Consider the following 7,389-nt stretch of genomic DNA (forward strand, 5'->3'; position numbering starts at 1 on the left):
CTTTGTAAAGCTGACCTAAAGCATTAAGGCTTAAGGCTGAGGTGCCTGGGAGCACATATCAAAAGCTTTACTGACACTATCCTGCTATTAACCTGGATAACCTTTTGACTTCTCCAGTATGGTTCTCTGTTGATCTATGAACTATCACTTTTAATTTGGGACCCAGTAAAGCAGTAAGTAATATTGGTGTTGAAATGAGTAGAAATAGATGCAGGATTGTGGGGACATGTCTGACCTCAGGGGAATTTGTTTTGTGTTGTGGATGTTGTTCATGGGATATTTCCCTTTTGAGAAGTTGGTAAAGGTCAGATATGGCTGTACTTATGTGGCCCTTGCCCTTTTTACACCATTGTTGCAGTTACTGTGTTAACCCATCATGTTGAGGGTCTTTTCTTGTTTCCTGTTCCTCTACCTTTCCAAGCATTATATCATTTGTTTTCCAAGGACTGTTCCTGTTTTAGGAATACCAGGCCCAAGGGAGAGAAAGAATAACCCAAACATCTGAGTTGTGTGGAGGATTCAGCCAGTGGAGCTACAGTAGAACCCTCACAATCTATATAAGGGAATATTCTTGTTAGCCCACATCTCTTTGGCCTGGTAGATAAGGAAACATTCTTGCAAAATTATGGCCTTCCCCAGGAGCAATGATTTTGATTTTGTAGATTGATACCTAACTTGGGAGGGACTGGAGAGCATTATGCTGAGTGAACTCAGTCCTACAAGGACAAACTGTATAAAACCACTATTGTTGAATGAGTATGAGGATCCAAGGCGAGGGGAGGGTAGGAGCAGAGGGTTGAGGATGGGTGGGGGGTTAATAATGGGTTTGCAAAATTCAATGAGTTGGGGGAGTGAAGGAAATGGGAAGGATCTTGTGTGAAAAATAATGTATTCAGACTTCATAAATAAATCAGTATAAAAAATAAACACAGAAAATAAAAAAAACTATGGCCTTCCTGGCCTTCAGATAAGGGGTGGCTGTAGGGCTTTGGAATTTCTTTTCTCCCCTCCTTTGGAATGTTAATATCTCTCAGGACCCCTTCTCGGGAGCTTCTCTCTCAGGCCCCCTAACAACATGCTCAAAATATGTGAGATGAAGCTTCACCATCCTTGCTTCCAAGGAGGACTCTGCTTGCACCTTCTCCAAAATGAATTTGCTTTTTCTTTTGATGATCCATGGTATACTCAGTACTCACCTCCAACACCACAGCTCAGAGATATCAATTCTTTTTCTGCCATCCTTACTCATTGTCCAACTTTCAAAGGCACACCAAATAATTGAAAAGATCATTGCTTGGATGAATCTTTAAATTGACATCACTGTTCTTTAGCACTTTGGAGATGTTATCATTCAGGTTGTAATCACAATACAATTCTTTAGACAGGACAGGTTCTCAAGGGCACTTGCAGGCTCTTCTCCTGTATTCAGGCAAGTGTTACAAAGTGTTACAAAGCTTCCCCCCCCCCCCATCATTTAAGGCATCTCCACTTCCCACCCCTTTTCTTTAGTCCTCCAGCAACCTCTGGTAAACCCCCTGCCTGACTCTGGCTCTGCTTTGGATTCACGAGGTGGCAATTTCAGGTCAACTCCATCTTACATCTCTCTCTGGTTCTCTGCTTCTGCTGCTGCTCTCATCTAGGTCCTGATCTGAGTTTAGTAGAAATCTCTGGTCAAAATAGATGCATGCGAGACTCTGATTTTTCTGTCTTGCTGATAGCAAGAGTCACATATCCTGCCTCAAAGCCTGCTCAGTGGAAATCTGGTGGATGACAATCCCCTCATTAGAAGTCTACACACCTTACTTAACAAGGCTCTTACTCAAAACATGCTATTCACCTCATTCACATCCTTAGCATAGTCCTACACAGCCATGTGGTGGAAGTTAACACTAATGACTACAGAAACCATCTTAATCAATCCATGCACTACTGTTCATCCTCTGGCTTTTCTAGCTATTGACCTTCACACTTAAGGTATCAAGTTTGCCCTTACAATCATGTTAATAAGAACTGCACTCACAAAAGCATGAAAGCTGGCTATTTCACACCCCATTCCTTGATCTCACACATTTTAGACAGCCAATTTCTAGTTTGCCTGTTCTTACAAAGCCAGTACTCTGAGGAGACAAGAGAATTCCTTTCTCTACCAAATCTTCTGTTAGGGATGTACTAGGCCCTATGGGGCTGATTCAATCCCAGGCGACAACCTATCTTGCTGACAGCTGCCACAGCCAATCAGCATGCTCCACAACTACTTCCTCTGCCAAGAGACTGCTTGCTTTAGCAACATCTTCAGCTGCTGCCTAACCCCGCCAACAGCATGCTCTACCACTGCTTCTTCTGCCAAGGGACTGCCCATTTAAAAGCATCACCACTAGTGCTGGCAGCTGCAGCCAATCCGTGAGCTATATGACTACTTCCTCTGCCAGAAGACAGCCCCTTCCTCCCCAAGTCTTTTAAAAGGCCACTTCTTCACTACACGTGCGAACTTCTCTGATCCATCCTGCCAGTCTGACTCTCTGTCTCTGTCTCTCTTCACCCTCCGCCCCTGGCCTGGGGCAGAGAACCTCAATAAAAGCTTCCTTTCTTTCAGTTTCTGTGCCTGTTTTACCTAACAGGATGAAACTTGGAGCAATATAAAGCAAATATAAGCAAAGCCTAGCCCAGAGTAAACCATCAAATTGTTGCAAGTGCAAAACAGTAGCTGAAAGTGTAAAATAGCTTCTCTTTATCTTGGCTGAGTTCTGGTCAACTCATCCCTAACCACTCAAGACTAGATCCAATGCTGACCAGCCACAAACTCAGACACAAACATCTTCCTGCATTTCTGGTGGGTTCCTTTTCTCTGAGTCTTAATTCCCCACATGGGCTAACTCCACAAGTCAAGATCCTTCACAACACCATACATGTCAGATCAGCAATTCTTCTTCACCCATCCTTAGCATCTGTATGCTGGGTGAACCAGTGCCAATGAACCACATCCAAACTCAGCCTGTAGTTCTCCACTGCTGCTCTTCTCTAAATCTTGAAATTCTGATTATTTAGTCTTGTTTGTATCCAGATTCACATTTTCTGCCTCCAAACGTGCTCAGTTTAAACCCTGGGTGACAGTGAGAGATGTCTGGTCCCTGGTATCTGCTACCTGGCCTCTGGGGAGAGCTCTCCAGCCCCTGGGGAGAGCTGCCTGGCCTCTGGGGAAAGCCATCAGGTTGCTGGGGATAGCTGCCTAGTGTATAAAAGGAATTTTAACTAAGCCACTTTCCTTCATCTCCTTCTCTAGTACATCTGTAAGTAACACCTCCCAAAACCCTTCTCATTGTCACTCACAAGTTTGTTCTCTTTAGGTTTGCTCCCTTTCCTATAGGTAACCTTAACACTGAGTCTTGCCCCAGACCAGAACCCTGAGCCAACTTACAGAGACAAAAGGGAAATATAACTGCCAGCTAAGGAAGTGCAGGAGGATGGAGCCTCAGGGTTCAGCTAGCCACCCCCACTGGACCCACCTTGGCAAATACTTTGCAGTCCAGAGGGCAGAAAACATCAGGAAAATATCTTCTAACTGAACAAAAGGCATATGGCTTCAATCCAGGACCACCAGTAAAGTGTTAAAGTGGGCTTCTCTTCCCCCTTCGCCTCAATGTCCCTGTTCAGTATGAAGAAGCCAGGGAAGTCTGCGCCCCATTCCCAAATGAGAAACCCAAAATTGAATAAGACCATTTCTTTGTTAAAAAAAAAATTAATCACCATTGGACTTTGCTCACCATTACCCTGTCTTTTCTGATTTCCACTTGGTCTTTCTCATTTCCTTCACCCACTCCCTCCACCCACCAAATCGTGAAGCCCTGTGATTTCATCCCTGCCCATCCTCACTCTTCTACTCCCAACCCTTACTCCCTTATATCATCATACATGCTTTTTACAATAAAAACAAAAACAAAACTCTGGGGGATTGCAAGATTGACCAATACTTGTTAATAATCCACAAACCTTGTTTGTATGTTCCTACCCCATAAGCTCTACTAGTGTCACTCACATCATTAGCATTGTCCTCCCAGCCATTTAATGGAAGTCAAAGGCAATGGGCTAGGAAAAGAATTTGAACTATGAGCTTAAAGCATAGCTGCTGACCTCCAGATAGGAGGTTCAGTCACCCAGAGGTGTCCCTAAAGAAGAGACTGGTAACATATTTCTTTGGAAAAATTCACTGTGGACAACCTAGAAGGATACTGTTCAACTATGACACTCAGCAACTTGAGACAAGGGCAGGTGTGGAGGAAAATGGAAAGTTATTGCTTAATGTGTAGAGTCTGTTGAGGGTTATGAAAAAGTTTTGGAAATAAATAGTGATGATAGTTGAAGAGAAAGAAAATAAATATGTAGAAAAGATAGTGGGGCAGCATCATGCTTCTGGGTGACCTTGGGAATTTCTCCCCCCCCCTTGTTGTTGTGTTCTATTGAGTCAGAACAGGCCCATAACTGACCCTCCAGAGGGTCTTCAAAAGCAGTCAGTCACATGGGAGAAGACTGCCCATCTTCCACAGGGATCTGGTGGATTAAAATTGTGTACTTATGTGTTGGCAGCACAATTCCTTATCGCTAAGCCACCAGTGTAAGGTTGCCAAGGAAGGACAAAACACAGTTTAGGCCAAGAAAGACAGGCCAAGAAACTACCAGGCTGGCTTTAAAGCAGAAAACCACTCTCCCACTAAAAGTTAGAGAGGGGTTTTATATTGTCTTACAAGGAAATTGGGGAGGGGATGCTCACATATGTTTGTTACACAATAGGGAAGTGAACCAGGGTCTCAGATAACTATTTCTGGGAAAGGAAGTAGAGCAGTTTCACATCCTTGACAGAGAGAAACAGCCACAGCTGATCCTGTGATTGAATCATTTCAGTAGCCATTCTAGGAGAGGAAGAAAAGGGCTCTGCAGCCCTAATATTCTAGCCTTTTGTTAATATTGATTGGGAGCATTGAGGTTCTCTTCTATAATTACTTCCTGCTGGATGAGGGCACTGATATAAAGGAAGGGGAAAGGCTGTTGATTTTAGGCAGGAGAATTGGTAGGTGTGATGTTGAAGGGTAATGTTTGGTACTCAGTTGATAATATGAGGAGTTCATGGACTGTGTGATTGGCAAAGGCTCTCATTTGCTCCTGTGGAAAACTAGAGAGAAAATGCATGAGTCAAGAACTAAACATTAAGATTAAGAAAATTATTTTAAGAGGACCAAGGAAGAGAAGAAGCCAGGGTAGCCAATTTTCAAGAGAGAAAAAATTTTGTTGGCTTCCTATTTCCCCTGTCTCCACTGGTTCATTCTCAAAGTTTTTTCACCTTCCCTATAACTACTCCTGATTGGTTTCCATAATAAAAACATTCTTCTCCCAGGAAGAGGCAGATTCCTCCTTTTTCAGCAGTTAATAAGTTTAACATTTGTTGGTTTTGGAGGGTAACTGCTGCTAAGGATTCTACCTGATTTTGTAGTGAAATGAGTGAATCTACTACTCGCTCCCTAATCATCATTTAACTCCTGGGAGAGTTTATAGTAAAAGTGGGCTCCTGTCCCAATTCCTTCTACATCTGTTCCTATGACTGCTGTAAGACCCACTCCCAGGCAACAGTGGCCTGTTTTTTTCTGATGGGGGAAGTCATAGCATTTTGAATGTGGTCTTCTGTAAAGTATAGAGATTTCAGGGGTTAAAAAGGCACATACACAGACTTCAGTCTAATTGGTCTTCAAGCAGCGGTAGGCTGAGTTGCCATGGATAAATAATATCCCTGAGGTAGAGCACTGAATGGCATTATCTGACAAGGAAAGGGTGAGATTACAATAAGAGGAGAAAACATTGCCTATACTTTTATGCCATTAATTGAAAGTAGGTAGGTAACATCTGAGGTAGGGAGAAGGATTACATTGTCTGTTAGCTGACCTATAAGTTATTCTGTTAGGGTTCAAGGTGTTATTTTCTGAAGCCCGATTATGTGGAACAGGGGTGGTTACATATGCCCTCTGTCTTAAGGGGAGACAGAGCTAACAATCTTTAATGAGGACTGGGCTGGTATGACTTAGAATTTGAAAAGTAGCATTTTTGTTTTTAAATGTCTTACAGGGATTTTTTAGTCAACTGGCTGGTGAGTTTCATTAGTCCTGAGAGATTAATGTGTTTATAAGGTTGTGGGGTAACTTGGGTCTTGGCTATTATGGATTTTACTACTTGCTCTTGCTTTTTTTCTTTTTTCTTGGTCTAGTTTTGTCTTGGACTCTTTCCTTATCACTTATACCTTGATGAGTATAGTAGGTCTAATACTTGGACTGTCCTGTGCACCCATGACAAGTGCTTGAGTTTTAGGTACTAGAAGCTGCTAGTTGTCTCATCCAGAAAGTGCACTTACTTTGTGTACAGAGAGTAGTAGACCTGTAGCAAGATGAGTGTAAATACGTTAAGACAGAGTAACAGGTTTTGGGACAAGGGGTTGAGCTAGATTGGACCAAGATAGGTGGAGGACTGTAATATAGAGGAAGCTTAGGGAAGGTATTAGATTTGGGTGTCATAGTAAAGATTGGGTTAAGAATTAGAAGGAAAGAATTTTAACAATATGAAAAATACGAGTTAAAGCTATAGGGTGTAGTTTTGTCCAAGGCTGTTGCAGTTCTATGGTAAGTTTGGTTAGCTGTGATTTAATTAAAGAACTGTAAAGTGAGTGGTGCATAAGGGGATTTGAGACAGAAAGGTTTAAGAGTCAGGGACTACTGAATGTATGGGGAGGACGGCTACATTTATAATGTGTAAGTCCTGGACTTGGAGGCATAATCAATCTGGTTTCTTTACTGGCAGGATGAGTGTATTATAGGGAAAGAGAGTAGGTCTCAAAAGACACCCACTTAAAAGTTTGGTAAATATAGGCTTAAGTCCCCTTTGATGGACTAGGGAAATGGGATATTGGGGTTGGCTTGGGGAATGGAATGGGTCTCAAACTTTGATGAGAACTGGTTTGTGGTAAGAAGAGATCTATGGTTGGGAGGTGTCCTAGACTTTAGGATTTACTAAGTCTGCAGAAAAGGGCACGGAGGGGTGTGTTATCTCGAGAATTTGTATTTGTTAATAAGAGGACAGGGACAGATTTTGTTATGGAAAGGGGGGAAGAGAAAGAGGTTTTACATTTGGAAAATAAGTCTTGGCCTGAAAGGAGCATGGGACATAGAGGTAAAATGAGGAAGGAGTGTGAAAAAGGGACCCTTTGTGTTTTGTGTTTGGCAGGGGAGGGGAGAAGTGGTTAAAGGTGAGGAAACGAATTTGACCCAGCAATTCCACTACTGGGAATATACCCTGAAGAGACCATAGCTGACATCCAAGCAGATATATGCACACCCATGTTTATTGCAGCTTTGT

This window comes from Elephantulus edwardii, unplaced genomic scaffold (assembly GCF_000299155.1).
Source record: "Elephantulus edwardii isolate Elephantulus edwardi_28Jun2011 unplaced genomic scaffold, EleEdw1.0 scaffold00325, whole genome shotgun sequence".
NCBI classification, from domain to species: Eukaryota; Metazoa; Chordata; class Mammalia; order Macroscelidea; family Macroscelididae; genus Elephantulus; species Elephantulus edwardii.